At 50.4% G+C, this 17,189-nt stretch overlaps 1 protein-coding gene across 1 annotated transcript in view; it reads right to left on the bottom strand.

Annotated features, from left to right (window-relative positions):
* GEM (GTP binding protein overexpressed in skeletal muscle) overlaps window positions 1-17,189 on the bottom strand; it is a 344,355-nt gene that overhangs the window by 304,436 nt on the left and 22,730 nt on the right. The window lies entirely within an intron of this gene.

Below are 17,189 nucleotides of genomic sequence, written 5' to 3'. Positions count from 1 at the left end.
TCCACTTGACCACCGACGCGTGGACAAGTGCATGCGGACAGGGACGCTACATTTCACTGACGGCACACTGGGTGAATGTAGTTGAGGCTGGGACTGCTTCCCAAACTGGCCCGGTGTACCTCGTCTCCCCGCCTAACATTCCTGGCAGGGACACGAGAAGAACACCCCCCTCCTCCTCCTCCTCTACCGCCTCCTCCTCCGCCACCGCCTCCTCCTCCGCCACCGCCTCCTCCTCCGCTGTTAGATTGACCCCAGCTACGAGTTGGAAACGTTGCAGCACTGGCGTTGGTAGACGTCAGCAGGCTGTGCTGAAGCTGATCAGCTTGGGGGACAGACAGCACACTGCCTCCGAGGTGAGGGATGCCCTCCTCGATGAGACGGCAATATGGTTTGAGCCGCTGCACCTGGGCCCAGGCATGGTCGTTTGTGATAACGGCCGGAACCTGGTAGCAGCTCTGGAGCTTGCCGGACTCCAACATGTTCCATGCCTGGCCCACGTCTTCAACCTAGTGGTGCAACGTTTCCTAAAGAGCTACCCCAATGTTCCAGAGCTACTGGTGAAAGTGCGGCGCATGTGCGCCCACTTTCGCAAGTCAACAGTAGCCGCTGCTAGCTTAAAATCTCTCCAGCAACGCCTGCATGTGCCACAACACCGGCTTTTGTGCGACGTCCCCACACGCTGGAACTCAACGTTTCAGATGTTGAATAGAGTGGTTGAGCAGCAGAGACCTTTGATGGAATACCAGCTACAAAACCCTAGGGTGCCACAAAGTCAGCTGCCTCAGTTTCACATCCATGAGTGGCCATGGATGAGAGACCTTTGTGACATCCTATGGGTCTTTGAGGAGTCCACAAGGAGGGTGAGCTCTGAGGATGCGATGGTGAGCCTTACAATCCCGCTCTTGTGTGTTCTGAGAGAATCCCTGATTGACATCAGGGATAACTCAGATCACACAGAGGAGTTAGGGATAGCATCCGATCCGTCACAGCTGGAGAGTAGGTCCACACATCTGTCCGCTTCACTGCGTTTAATGGAGGAGGAGGAGGAGGAGGAAGAAGAGTTGTCCGATGATGTGATGGTGATACAGGAGGCTTCCGGGCAACTTCGAATCGTCCCATTGTTGCAGCGCGGATGGGTAGACATGGAGGATGAGGAGGAAATGGAGATTGAACTTTCCGGTGGGGCCAGAGGAGTCATGCCAACTAACACTGTGGCAGACATGGCTGAGTTCATGTTGGGGTGCTTTACAACCGACAAGCGTATTGTCAAAATCATGGAGGACAACCAGTACTGGATCTTTGCTATCCTTGACCCCCGGTATAAAAACAACATCTCGTCTTTTATTCCGGTAGAGGGGAGGGCCAATCGCATCAATGCTTGCCACAGGCAATTGGTGCAGAATATGATGGAGATGTTTCCAGCATGTGACGTTGGCGGCAGGGAGGGCAGTTCCTCCAGTAGGCAACCAAGTTCTCACCGGTCCACACAAACGAGGGGCACACTGTCTAAGGTCTGGGACACCTTGATGGCACCCCCTCGCCAAAGTGCCGCCATGGAGGGTCCTAGTGTCACCAGGCGTGAGAAGTATAGGCGCATGTTGCGGGAATACCTTTCCGACCACAGCCCTGTCCTCTCCGACCCCTCTGCGCCCTACACGTATTGGGTGTCGAAGTTGGACCTGTGGCTTGAACTTGCCCTATATGCCTTGGAGGTGCTGTCCTGTCCTGCCGCCAGCGTCCTATCTGAGAGGGTGTTCAGTGCAGCCGGTGGCATCATCACTAACAAGCGCACCCGTCTGTCAGCTGAGAGTGCCGACCGGCTCACTTTGATAAAAATGAACCACCACTGGGTAGAGCCGTCATTTTTGTGCCCACCTGTGTAAAGCACCCCAACATGAAACTCCATGTCTGTACTCAACCTCTCCAATTCCTCCGCATCCTCATACTCATCCACCATAAGCGTTGCACAATTCTGCTAATACTAGGCTCCTTCCACCCTGATTTCCACCAACTCTGCTGGTTAGAGGCTCCCTCCACCATGAATTTGCCCAAACTGGGCTGTTTAGAGGCTCCCTCCACCATGAATTGGTCCAAACTGGGGTTTTTAGAGGCTCCCTCCACCATGAATTGGTCCAAACTGGGCTGTTTAGCGGCTCCCTCCACCATTAATTGGTCCAAACTGGGCTGGTTAGAGGCTCCCTCCACCATGAATTGGTCCAAACTGGGTTTTTTAGAGGCTCCCTCCACCATGAATTTGCCCAAACTGGGCTGTTTAGAGGCTCCCTCCACCATGAATTGGTCCAAACTGGGCTGGTTAGAGGCTCCCTCCACCATGAATTTACCAAAACTTGGCTGTTTAGAGGCTCCCTCCACCATTAATTGGTCCAAACTGGGCTGGTTAGAGGCTCCCTCCACCATGAATTGGTCCAAACTTGGCTGTTTAGAGGCTCCCTCCACCATTAATTGGTCCAAACTGGGCTGGTTAGAGGCTCCCTCCACCATGAATTGGTCCAAACTGGGTTTTTTAGAGGCTCCCTCCACCATGAATTGGTCCAAACTGGGGTTTTTAGAGGCTCCCTCCACCATGAATTGGTCCAAACTGGGCTGTTTAGCGGCTCCCTCCACCATTAATTGGTCCAAACTGGGCTGGTTAGAGGCTCCCTCCACCATGAATTGGTCCAAACTGGGTTTTTTAGAGGCTCCCTCCACCATGAATTTGCCCAAACTGGGCTGTTTAGAGGCTCCCTCCACCATGAATTGGTCCAAACTGGGCTGGTTAGAGGCTCCCTCCACCATGAATTTCCCAAAACTTGGCTGTTTAGAGGCTCCCTCCACCATTAATTGGTCCAAACTGGGCTGGTTAGAGGCTCCCTCCACCATGAATTGGTCCAAACTTGGCTGTTTAGAGGCTCCCTCCACCATTAATTGGTCCAAACTGGGCTGGTTAGAGGCTCCCTCCACCATGAATTGGTCCAAACTGGGTTTTTTAGAGGCTCCCTCCACCATGAATTGGTCCAAACTGGGGTTTTTAGAGGCTCCCTCCACCATGAATTGGTCCAAACTGGGCTGTTTAGCGGCTCCCTCCACCATTAATTGGTCCAAACTGGGCTGGTTAGAGGCTCCCTCCACCATGAATGTGCCCAAACTGGGCTGGTTAGAGGCTCCCTCCACCATGAATTTGCCCAAACTGGGCTGTTTAGAGGCTCCCTCCACCATGAATTGGTCCAAACTGGGGTTTTTAGAGGCTCCCTCCACCATGAATTGGTCCAAACTGGGCTGTTTAGCGGCTCCCTCCACCATTAATTGGTCCAAACTGGGCTGGTTAGAGGCTCCCTCCACCATTAATTGGTCCAAACTGGGTTTTTTAGAGGCTCCCTCCACCATGAATTTGCCCAAACTGGGCTGTTTAGAGGCTCCCTCCACCATGAATTGGTCCAAACTGGGCTGGTTAGAGGCTCCCTCCACCATGAATTTACCAAAACTTGGCTGTTTAGAGGCTCCCTCCACCATTAATTGGTCCAAACTGGGCTGGTTAGAGGCTCCCTCCACCATGAATTGGTCCAAACTTGGCTGTTTAGAGGCTCCCTCCACCATTAATTGGTCCAAACTGGGCTGGTTAGAGGCTCCCTCCACCATGAATTGGTCCAAACTGGGTTTTTTAGAGGCTCCCTCCACCATGAATTGGTCCAAACTGGGGTTTTTAGAGGCTCCCTCCACCATGAATTGGTCCAAACTGGGCTGTTTAGCGGCTCCCTCCACCATTAATTGGTCCAAACTGGGCTGGTTAGAGGCTCCCTCCACCATGAATTGGTCCAAACTGGGTTTTTTAGAGGCTCCCTCCACCATGAATTTGCCCAAACTGGGCTGTTTAGAGGCTCCCTCCACCATGAATTGGTCCAAACTGGGCTGGTTAGAGGCTCCCTCCACCATGAATTTCCCAAAACTTGGCTGTTTAGAGGCTCCCTCCACCATTAATTGGTCCAAACTGGGCTGGTTAGAGGCTCCCTCCACCATGAATTGGTCCAAACTTGGCTGTTTAGAGGCTCCCTCCACCATTAATTGGTCCAAACTGGGCTGGTTAGAGGCTCCCTCCACCATGAATTGGTCCAAACTGGGTTTTTTAGAGGCTCCCTCCACCATGAATTGGTCCAAACTGGGGTTTTTAGAGGCTCCCTCCACCATGAATTGGTCCAAACTGGGCTGTTTAGCGGCTCCCTCCACCATTAATTGGTCCAAACTGGGCTGGTTAGAGGCTCCCTCCACCATGAATGTGCCCAAACTGGGCTGTTTAGAGGCTCCCTCCACCATGAATTTGCCCAAACTTGGCTGGTTAGAGGCTCCCTCCACCATGAATTGGTCCAAACTGGGGTTTTTAGAGGCTCCCTCCACCATGAATTGGTCCAAACTTGGCTGTTTAGAGGCTCCCTCCACCATTAATTGGTCCAAACTGGGCTGGTTAGAGGCTCCCTCCACCATGAATTGGTCCAAACTGGGTTTTTTAGAGGCTCCCTCCACCATGAATTTGCCCAAACTGGGCTGTTTAGAGGCTCCCTCCACCATGAATTGGTCCAAACTGGGCTGGTTAGAGGCTCCCTCCACAATGAATTTCCCAAAACTTGGCTGTTTAGAGGCTCCCTCCACCATTAATTGTTCCAAACTGGGCTGGTTAGAGGCTCCCTCCACCATGAATTGGTCCAAACTTGGCTGTTTAGAGGCTCCCTCCACCATTAATTGGTCCAAACTGGGCTGGTTAGAGGCTCCCTCCACCATGAATTTGCCCAAACTGGGCTGTTTAGAGGCTCCCTCCACCATGAATTGGTCCAAACTGGGGTTTTTAGAGGCTCCCTCCACCATGAATTGGTTCAAACTTGGCTGTTTAGAGGCTCCCTCCACCATTAATTGGTCCAAACTGGGCTGGTTAGAGGCTCCCTCCACCATGAATTTGCCCACACTGGGCTGGTTAGAGGCTCCCTCCACCATGAATTTCCCAAAACTTGGCTGTTTAGAGGCTCCCTCCACCATTAATTGGTCCAAACTGGGCTGGTTAGAGGCTCCCTCCACCATGAATTTGCCCACACTGGGCTGGTTAGAGGCTCCCTCCACCATGAATTTCCCAAAACTTGGCTGTTTAGAGGCTCCCTCCACCATTAATTGGTCCAAACTGGGCTGGTTAGAGGCTCCCTCCACCATGAATTGGTCCAAACTTGGCTGTTTAGAGGCTCCCTCCACCATTAATTGGTCCAAACTGGGCTGGTTAGAGGCTCCCTCCACCATGAATTTGCCCAAACTGGGCTGTTTAGAGGCTCCCTCCACCATGAATTGGTCCAAACTGGGTTTTTTAGAGGCTCCCTCCACCATGAATTTGCCCACACTGGGCTGGTTAGAGGCTCCCTCCACCATGAATTGGTCCAAACTGTTTTTTTTAGAGGCTCCCTCCACCATGAATTTGCCCACACTGGGCTGGTTAGAGGCTCCCTCCACCATGAATTTCCCAAAACTTGGCTGTTTAGAGGCTCCCTCCACCATTAATTGGTCCAAACTGGGCTGGTTAGAGGCTCCCTCCACCATGAATTGGTCCAAACTTGGCTGTTTAGAGGCTCCCTCCACCATTAATTGGTCCAAACTGGGCTGGTTAGAGGCTCTCTCCACCATGAATTTGCCCAAACTGGGCTGTTTAGAGGCTCCCTCCACCATGAATTGGTCCAAACTGGGTTTTTTAGAGGCTCCCTCCACCATGAATTGGTCCAAACTGGGCTGTTTAGAGGCTCCCTCCACCATGAATTTGCCCAAACTGGGCTGGTTAGAGGCTCCCTCCACCATGAATTGGTCCAAACTGGGCTGGTTAGAGGCTCCCTCCACCATGAATTTGCCCAAACTGGGCTGTTTAGAGGCTCCCTCCACCATGAATTGGTCCAAACTGGGTTTTTTAGAGGCTCCCTCCACCATGAATTGGTCCAAACTGGGCTGTTTAGAGGCTCTCTCCACCATGAATTTGCCCAAACTGGGCTGTTTAGAGGCTCCCTCCACCATGAATTGGTCCAAACTGGGTTTTTTAGAGGCTCCCTCCACCATGAATTGGTCCAAACTGGGCTGTTTAGAGGCTCCCTCCACCATGAATTTGCCCAAACTGGGCTGGTTAGAGGCTCCCTCCACCATGAATTGGTCCAAACTGGGCTGGTTAGAGGCTCCCTGCACCATGAATTTGCCCAAACTGGGCTGTTTAGAGGCTCCCTCCACCATGAATTGGTCCAAACTGGGTTTTTTAGAGGCTCCCTCCACCATGAATTGGTCCAAACTGGGCTGTTTAGAGGCTCCCTCCACCATGAATTTGCCCAAACTGGGCTGGTTAGAGGCTCCCTCCACCATTAATTGGTCCAAACTGGGCTGGTTAGAGGCTCCCTCCACCATGAATTTGCCCAAACTGGGCTGTTTAGAGGCTCCCTCCACCATGAATTTGCCCAAACTGGGCTGTTTAGAGGCTCCCTCCACCATGAATTTGCCCAAACTGGGCTGGTTAGAGGCTCCCTCCACCATGAATTTGCCCACACTGGGCTGGTTAGAGGCTCCCTCCACCATGAATTGGTCCAAACTGGGTTTTTTAGAGGCTCCCTCCACCATGAATTTGCCCAAACTGGGCTGTTTAGAGGCTCCCTCCACCATGAATTGGTCCAAACTGGGTTTTTTAGAGGCTCCCTCCACCATGAATTGGTCCAAACTTGGCTGTTTAGAGGCTCCCTCCACCATTAATTGGTCCAAACTGGGCTGGTTAGAGGCTCTCTCCACCATGAATTTGCCCAAACTGGGCTGTTTAGAGGCTCCCTCCACCATGAATTGGTCCAAACTGGGTTTTTTAGAGGCTCCCTCCACCATGAATTGGTCCAAACTGGGCTGTTTAGAGGCTCCCTCCACCATGAATTTGCCCAAACTGGGCTGGTTAGAGGCTCCCTCCACCATGAATTGGTCCAAACTGGGCTGGTTAGAGGCTCCCTCCACCATGAATTTGCCCAAACTGGGCTGTTTAGAGGCTCCCTCCACCATGAATTGGTCCAAACTGGGTTTTTTAGAGGCTCCCTCCACCATGAATTGGTCCAAACTGGGCTGTTTAGAGGCTCCCTCCACCATGAATTTGCCCAAACTGGGCTGGTTAGAGGCTCCCTCCACCATTAATTGGTCCAAACTGGGCTGGTTAGAGGCTCCCTCCACCATGAATTTGCCCAAACTGGGCTGTTTAGAGGCTCCCTCCACCATGAATTTGCCCAAACTGGGCTGTTTAGAGGCTCCCTCCACCATGAATTTGCCCAAACTGGGCTGGTTAGAGGCTCCCTCCACCATGAATTTGCCCACACTGGGCTGGTTAGAGGCTCCCTCCACCATGAATTGGTCCAAACTGGGTTTTTTAGAGGCTCCCTCCACCATGAATTTGCCCACACTGGGCTGGTTAGAGGCTCCCTCCACCATGAATTTCCCAAAACTTGGCTGTTTAGAGGCTCCCTCCACCATTAATTGGTCCAAACTGGGCTGGTTAGAGGCTCCCTCCACCATGAATTGGTCCAAACTTGGCTGTTTAGAGGCTCCCTCCACCATTAATTGGTCCAAACTGGGCTGGTTAGAGGCTCCCTCCACCATGAATTTGCCCAAACTGGGCTGTTTAGAGGCTCCCTCCACCATGAATTGGTCCAAACTGGGGTTTTTAGAGGCTCCCTCCACCATGAATTGGTCCAAACCTGGCTGTTTAGAGGCTCCCTCCACCATTAATTGGTCCAAACTGGGCTGGTTAGAGGCTCCCTCCACCATGAATTGGTCCAAACTGGGTTTTTTAGAGGCTCCCTCCACCATGAATTGGTCCAAACTGGGGTTTTTAGAGGCTCCCTCCACCATGAATTGGTCCAAACTGGGCTGTTTAGCGGCTCCCTCCACCATTAATTGGTCCAAACTGGGCTGGTTAGAGGCTCCCTCCACCATGAATGTGCCCAAACTGGGCTGTTTAGAGGCTCCCTCCACCATGAATTTGCCCAAACTGGGCTGGTTAGAGGCTCCCTCCACCATGAATTGGTCCAAACTGGGGTTTTTAGAGGCTCCCTCCACCATGAATTGGTCCAAACTTGGCTGTTTAGAGTCTCCCTCCACCATGAATTGGTCCAAACTGGGCTGGTTAGAGGCTCCCTCCACCATGAATTGGTCCAAACTTGGCTGTTTAGAGGCTCCCTCCACCATTAATTGGTCCAAACTGGGCTGGTTAGAGGCTCCCTCCACCATGAATTTGCCCAAACTGGGCTGTTTAGAGGCTCCCTCCACCATGAATTGGTCCAAACTGGGTTTTTTAGAGGCTCCCTCCACCATGAATTTGCCCACACTGGGCTGGTTAGAGGCTCCCTCCACCATGAATTGGTCCAAACTGGGGTTTTTAGAGGCTCCCTCCACCATGAATTTGCCCAAACTCTGCTGGTTAGAGGCTCAATCCACCCTGATTTTCAAAACAAATGTTGGTGCCAACCTCAACTTACTACAAGGGCCAAATTCACTGCTGGTGACAAGCTCTCCTCACTGCAAGTGCCAAATACACATGTTTCAAGGTGTTTTCCTACTGTCAGAGAGGTGGTATTGAGTGTGTAAAGTGTGTAGTTGTTAGGCAGTGATGTTGGGGTAATAGAGGGTCTTTGGTGTGTTAGATGCCCCCAGACATGCTTCCCCTGCTGTCCCAGTGTCATTCCAGAGGTGTTGGCATCATTTCCTGGGGTGTCATAGTGGACTTGGTGACCCTCCAGACACGGATTTGGGTTTCCCCCTTAACGAGTATCTGTTCCCCATAGACTATAATGGGGTTCGAAACCCGTTCGAACACACGAACATTGAGCGGCTGTTCGAATCGAATTTCGAACCTCGAACATTTTAGTGTTCGCTCATCTCTAGTGACAACACATTCTTGGAGTTTATCACAATTTCTGTGTTTTTGTTTGTTCTCTATTTTTTTGAGGATTGATCTCAGGTTCTCCAAGGGATTGAGATCTGGGCAGTCTCCTGGGCATGGACCCCAAATTTTAAAGTTTTGTTTACCGAGACACTTTTAACCACTTGATATGGGGTTCTTTCGCAGCATTGGGAATGCCCCCATTGCTGTCTGAGTGCTGGGGCCCGCCCCCAGTGCTGCAAGAGTGCTAATTTACATACCAAGAGAAACCGGGATTGTAGGCGAACGGCGACGCGGAGAAGACGACGAAAGGTAGGAGACGAATAGCCTTTCTTAAGGCTATTCCGACGTGGTACCTACAAAAAATTGTGTCTGACTGATAGGATCCCTTTAATATTTATGGAAGTTGGAGTGTTTTTTTTTTTTTTAGATTTGGCTATCTTAGGAGGATATCTGTTTGTGCAGGTAACTGTTACTGTGCAGAATTATTAGGCAACTTAATAAAAACCAAATCTCTCCCCATCTCACTTGTTTATTTTCACCAGGTAAACTAATATAACAACATAACATTTAGAAATAAGCATTTCTGACATTCAAAAACAAAATCAGTGACCAGTATAGCCACCTTTCTTTATGATGACACTCCAAAGCCTTCCATCCATAGATTCTGTCAGTTGCTTGATCTGTTTACGATCACCATTGCGTGCAGCAGCCACCACGACCCCCAGACACTGTTCCGAGAGGTGGACTGTTTTCCCTCCCTGTAGATCTCACATTTTATGAGGGACCACAGGTTCTCTATGGGGTTCAGATCAGGTGAACAAGGGGCCCATGTCATTAGACCTTTACTGGCCAGCCACGCTGTGGAGTATTTGGACGCATGTGATGGAGCATTGTCCTACATGAAAATCATGTTTTTCTTGAACGATACCGACTTCTTCCTGTACCACTGCTTGAAGAAGGTGTCTCCCAGAAACTGGCAGTAGGTCTGGGAGTTGCGCTTCACTCCACCCTCAACCCGAAAAGGTCCCACAAGTTCATCTTTGATGATACCAGCACCTCACCTACACCTTGCTGGTGTCTGAGTCAGAGTGGAGCTCTCTGCCCTTTACTAAACTAGCCTCGAGCCCATCAAGAGTCCATAAAACCTTAGAAAAATCAGTCTTAAGATATTTCTTGGCCCAGTCTTGATGTTTTATCTTCTGTTTCTTGTTCAAAGATGGTTGTTTTTCAGCCTTCCTTACCTTGGCCATGTCCCTGAGTATCGCGCACCTTGTGCTTTTTGATACTCCAGTAATGTTGCAGCTCTGAAATATGGCAAAACTGGTGGCAAATGGCATCTTCACACTTAACTTTCCTCAATTCATGGGCAGTTATTTTGCACCTTTTTTTATCAACACGCTTCTTGTGACCCTATTGGCTATTGGCCATGAAATGCTTGATTGTTCGGTGATCACGCTTCAAAAGTTTTGCAATTTCAAGACTGCTGCATCCCCCTGCAAGACATCTCACAATGTTTGACTTTTCAGAGACCGTGAAATCTCTCTTCTGACCCATTTTGCCAAAGCAAAGGAAGTTTCTTAATAATTAAGCACACCTTATATAGGGTGTTGATGTCATTAGACCACACCCCTCCTCATTACAGAGATGCAAATCACCTGATTCACATAATTGGTAGTTGGCTTTCAAGCCTATACAGCTTGGAGTAGGACAATATGTATAAAAAGGATGATGTGATCAAATACTGATTTGCCTAATAATTCTGCACGCAGTATATTGGAGGCACAGATAGGATGGAAATGATTAGCCGCTTGTGTACACAGACATGTTGTGAACAAGTCTTTATGCTGGTCTGGGCCCAGATAGAAAAGGAGAGGGAATCGTAATTGCCGTAAATGTACAGGTGGGAGGAGACTGACAACCATAAGGAGAGATTTGTACGGGAGGCCCAAGCTGAGCTTTTGTACCAGGGCCCGTAAGCATTTGGTTACACCTTTGATCATAGCTGGGTCGGAAACGCATCACAATGAATTTTTGTGTCGTTAATCAAGATGAATTAGCTGGAGACAGACGCTGAATGTAATACAAAGAATAACTGAGACGTTGTATTAAAATATTTTTTTATTAAAACGAAATTTGCAATTATCCAAACAGTGGGAACATAGTCTTATGCCGTGGGTGTTTGGTTTCCACTCAGTAGTCCTATTGTTTGTACCGTTGTAGCCAAATCTAACAGGACTTTTAACATGTTATGTAAACAGTTGCTAATTACTTTAAGCCTTAGGCCCGGTTCACATTTGCGTTGCGTGGGGAAACCCACAGACTCCATAGATTATAATGGGGTCCATGTGGTTTCCGCATGAAACACGTGGAGAGAAAAGTCCTGCAAGCAGCACTCTTTTCTCCACATGTTTCGTGCCCCCATTATACTCTTCTGGGTCCGAGGGTTTCCTTTAGGTAACCTCTTTTTTATGTGTATAGGTTTCCGTTTGGGAGGGTCCCCAAGTGGACTCCCTGAACGGAAACCCAACCGCAGATGTGAACCGGGCCTAAGTCCCCACGTAGCACGGGTAGTCTATGTCACATGTAAGGCTGGCCATAGACAACCAGGATCACCAGAAGCGTTTGGCCGCAACCTTTCACGTAGACTAAGTGGATTGACAAGAAAAGTCAGGTTGCCTGTGGCTAGCTTAAGGCTACGTTCACACATACTATTGTATTGCAGTTTTCTGCCTAGGAAACACTGTTTAATTTTAATCATTTAACAAAATTATTTGGGACATTGGGGGGATTCATCAATGTATCTGCGGCAGATTTCTGGCATAGATGTGTGATAATGGGGTGTATCTTTGGCACAAGGCCTTTTCTTTTACCAAAGATGCGCCACATCCGCTGTTTTACACCTTGGTCGCCACTTTCTGCACACGTGGGTGACGCAAGGTGTAGCGCAGTCTGGGGCGGCAACTCCTCAGGTCAAAATATCTATAACTCATGTCAGTTTCTGGCGCAATGTCTACAGTAATTCTACACTGGTTCCTGACTCGCATAGATTTCCATTATGGGGTACAGTTCTGTGCCCAATTTATTAGGAGGGCGGGGTCTCTAGATTAGAAGGGCGACGACTCCAGATAAATCAGGGACATCTTGAGCCTGTCAGGGCCTTTATCGAGGCACACCAGTTTTACAAAATCTGCACCAATGGCCAAAGTTTATTATGCCTTATAGAGTAGGGTTGAGCCGATCTTGAGATTTCAGGATCGTTTTTAAAATTCGATTCACAATCATTTTCCAGCCGATCCCGATCGTGAAATTTGCTCGATCGGGGTCTTTTTGGACCCCCGAGTATAATGATTGGCGGAGCGGGAGAGGTAAGAAACATAATAAACACTGTTACTTACCTCTCCACAATCCTGCCAGGCCTCCTCCCTAGTTGTCTGACGTCACATGAACCCAGCCCGCGTCCTGGGTCATGTGACGTCCGACGTCATTGAAGAAGGATGGCAGCGGAGAAGACCGCGTAGGAGCCGGGGACAGGTAAGAAACAGTAGTTTTTTATGTTTTTATTCCCCCGGGTCTCCGATTATTATACTCTGGGATCTGAAAAGATCCCAGAGTATAATAATTGTTTATGGGTGTCCACTATGGGCTGTAATACTGTGTGCAAGGGCCACTATGAGGGATAATACTGTGTGCAGGGGCCACTATGGGGGATAATACTGTTTGCAGGGGCCACTATGGGCTATAATACTGTGTGCAGGGGCCACTATTGGGGATAATACTGTGTGCAGGGGCCACTATGGGGGATAATACTGTGTGCAGGGGCCACTATGGGGGATAATACTGTTTGCAGGGGCCACTATGGGACATAATACTGTGTGCAGGGGCCGCTATGGGGCATAATACTGTGTGCAGGGGCCACTATGGGGGATAATACTGTGTGCAAGGGCCACTATTGGGGATAATACTGTGTGCAGGGGCCACTATGGGGGATAATACTGTGTGCAAGGGCCACTATGGGGGATAATACTGTTTGCAGGGGCCACTATGGGCTATAATACTGTGTGCAGGGGCCACTATTGGGGATAATACTGTGTACAGGGGCCACTATTGGGGATAATACTGTGTGCAGGGGCCACTATTGGGGATAATACTGTGTGCAGGGGCCACTATGGGGGATAATACTGTGTGCAAGGGCCACTATGAGGGATAATACTGTGTGCAGGGGCCACTATGGGGGATAATACTGTTTGCAGGGGCCACTATGGGCTATAATACTGTGTGCAGGGGCCACTATTGGGGATAATACTGTGTGCAGGGGCCACTATGGGGGATAATACTGTGTGCAGGGGCCACTATGGGGGATAATACTGTTTGCAGGGGCCACTATGGGACATAATACTGTGTGCAGGGGCCGCTATGGGGCATAATACTGTGTGCAGGGGCCACTATGGGGGATAATACTGTGTGCAAGGGCCACTATTGGGGATAATACTGTGTGCAGGGGCCACTATGGGGGATAATACTGTGTGCAAGGGCCACTATGGGGGATAATACTGTTTGCAGGGGCCACTATGGGCTATAATACTGTGTGCAGGGGCCACTATTGGGGATAATACTGTGTACAGGGGCCACTATTGGGGATAATACTGTGTGCAGGGGCCACTATTGGGGATAATACTGTGTGCAGGGGCCACTATGGGGGATAATACTGTGTGCAGGGGCCTCTATGGGGAATAATACTGTGTGCAAGGGCCACTATGGGGGATAATACTGTTTGCAGGGGCCACTATGGGCTATAATACTGTGTGCAGGGGCCACTATTGGGGATAATACTGTGTGCAGGGGCCTCTATGGGGGATAATACTGTGTGCAGGGGCCACTATTGGGGATAATACTGTGTGCAGGGGCCTCTATGGGGGATAATACTGTTTGCAGGGGCCACTATGGGGGATAATACTGTGTGCAGGGACCGCTATGGGGGATAATACTGTTTGCAGGGGCCACTATGGGACATAATACTGTGTGCAGGGGCCGCTATGGGGCATAATACTGTGTGCAGGGGCCACTATGGGGGATAATACTGTTTGCAGGGGCCACTATGGGGCATAATACTGTGTGCAGGGGCCACTATGGGGGATAATACTGTGTGCAGGGGCCACTATGGGGGATAATACTGTTTGCAGGGGCCACTATGGGGGATAATACTGTGTGCAGGGGCCGCTATGGGGGATAATACTGTGTGCAGGGGCCGCTATGGGGGATAATACTGTGTGCAGGGGCCACTATGGGGGATAATACTGTGTGTAGGGGCCACTATGGGGGATAATACTGTTTGCAGGGGCCATTATGGGCTATAATACTATGTGCAGGGGCCACTAAGGGACATAATACTGTGTGCAGGGGCCACTATTGAGGATAATACTGTTTGCAGGGGCCACTATGGGGGATAATACTGTGTGAAGGGGCCACTAAGGGACATAATACTGTGTGCAGGGGCCACTATGGGGGATAATACTGTGTGCAGGGGCCACTATGGGGGATAATACTGTGTGCAGGGGCCACTAAGGGACATAATACTGTGTGCAGGGGCCACTATGGGGGATAAAACTGTGTGCAGGGGCCACTATGGGGGATAATACTGTGTGCAGGGGCCACTATATGGCATAATACTGTGTACAGGAGCCACTATGGGGCATAATACTCTGTGCAGGGGCCACTATGGGACATAATACTGTGTGCAGGGGCCACTATGGGACATAATACTGTGTGCAGGAGCCACTATGGGGATAATACTGTGTGCAGGAGCCACTATGGGGTATAATACTGTGTGGAGGGGCCACTATGGGACATAATACTGTGTGGAGGGGCCACTATGGGACATAATACTGTGTGCAGGGGCCACTATGGGACATAATACTGTGTGCAGGGGCCACTATGGGGTATAATACTGTGTGCAGGAGCCACTATGGGGGATAATACTGTGTGCAGGGGCCACTATGGGACATAATACTGTGTGCAGGAGCCACTATGGGACATAATACTGTGTGCAGGGGCCACTATGGGACATAATACTGTGTGCAGGGGCCACTATGGGACATAATACTGTGTGCAGGGGCCACTATGGGACATAATACTGTGTGCAAGGGCCACTATGGGGGATAATACTGTGTGCAGGGGCCACTATGGGGGATAATACTGTGTGCAGGGGCCACTATTGGGGATAATACTGTGTGCAGGGGCCACTATTGGGGATAATACTGTGTGCAGGGGCCACTATGAGGGATAATACTGTGTGCAGGGGCCACTATGGGCTATAATACTGTGTGCAGGGGCCACTATTGGGGATAATACTGTGTACAGGGGCCACTATTGGGGATAATACTGTGTGCAGGGGCCACTATTGGGGATAATACTGTGTGCAGGGGCCACTATGAGGGATAATACTGTGTGCAGGGGCCACTATGGGCTATAATACTGTGTGCAGGGGCCACTATTGGGGATAATACTGTGTACAGGGGCCACTATTGGGGATAATACTGTGTGCAGGGGCCACTATTGGGGATAATACTGTGTGCAGGGGCCTCTATGGGGGATAATACTGTTTGCAGGGGCCACTATGGGGGATAATACTGTGTGCAGGGACCGCTATGGGGGATAATACTGTTTGCAGGGGCCACTATGGGACATAATACTGTGTGCAGGGGCCGCTATGGCGCATAATACTGTGTGCAGGGGCCACCATGGGGGATAATACTGTGTGCAGGGGCCACTATGGGGGATAATACTGTGTGCAGGGGCCACTATGGGGGATAATACTGTGTGCAGGGGCCGCTATGGGGGATAATACTGTGTGCAGGGGCCGCTATGGCGCATAATACTGTGTGCAGGGGCCACCATGGGGGATAATACTGTTTGCAGGGGCCACTATGGGGCATAATACTGTGTGCAGGGGCCACTATGGGGGATAATACTGTGTGCAGGGGCCACTATGGGGGATAATACTGTTTGCAGGGGCCACTATGGGGGATAATACTGTGTGCAGGGGCCGCTATGGGGGATAATACTGTGTGCAGGGGCCGCTATGGGGGATAATACTGTGTGCAGGGGCCACTATGGGGGATAATACTGTGTGTAGGGGCCACTATGGGGGATAATACTGTTTGCAGGGGCCATTATGGGCTATAATACTATGTGCAGGGGCCACTAAGGGACATAATACTGTGTGCAGGGGCCACTATTGAGGATAATACTGTTTGCAGGGGCCACTATGGGGGATAATACTGTGTGAAGGGGCCACTAAGGGACATAATACTGTGTGCAGGGGCCACTATGGGGGATAATACTGTGTGCAGGGGCCACTATGGGGGATAATACTGTGTGCAGGGGCCACTAAGGGACATAATACTGTGTGCAGGGGCCACTATGGGGGATAAAACTGTGTGCAGGGGCCACTATGGGGGATAATACTGTGTGCAGGGGCCACTATATGGCATAATACTGTGTACAGGAGCCACTATGGGGCATAATACTGTGTGCAGGGGCCACTATGGGACATAATACTGTGTGCAGGGGCCACTATGGGACATAATACTGTGTGCAGGAGCCACTATGGGGATAATACTGTGTGCAGGAGCCACTATGGGGTATAATACTGTGTGGAGGGGCCACTATGGGACATAATACTGTGTGGAGGGGCCACTATGGGACATAATACTGTGTGCAGGGGCCACTATGGGACATAATACTGTGTGGAGGGGCCACTATGGGACATAATACTGTGTGCAGGGGCCACTATGGGACATAATACTGTGTGCAGGGGCCACTATGGGGGATAATACTGTGTGGAGGGGCCACTATGGGGGATAATACTGTGTGGAGGGGCCACTATGGGGGATAATAGAACTCGCAGGAATGCGCAGGAGGGGGTCGGTCGAGGTCTTCGACGTCAGTTGGAGGGGGGGGGGGGCATGTCAAAAGTTCGCCACGGGGCCCAACCATTCTTAGTTACGCCACTGGGCTCAACCCAGTAAACATCCCAGTGTGAACCCACTCCTACATCATATGGGGAAATGAGGGCACTGCAGCGATTGGCTGGGTTCCCACGCTCCAGTGATGTCATCGTGACATCATCATGTCATCGGTGAGAACCGTAGTAACATTTCTAAGGCGACTCTATGGCAAACTGAACTGTCTCCTATTACAGTGCTAGTGTTTGGCCGACCCTGTAAACTCTGGAATTCCCCTTTAATGTGCAGGTGTAATGTCCTGCTTGAAAAATGAC

This window comes from Leptodactylus fuscus, chromosome 4, assembly GCF_031893055.1.
Source record: "Leptodactylus fuscus isolate aLepFus1 chromosome 4, aLepFus1.hap2, whole genome shotgun sequence".
In the NCBI taxonomy this organism is placed as follows: Eukaryota; Metazoa; Chordata; class Amphibia; order Anura; family Leptodactylidae; genus Leptodactylus; species Leptodactylus fuscus.
Note: the sequence above shows the minus strand (reverse complement) of the source record. Positions and strands in the feature narration are given on the sequence as shown.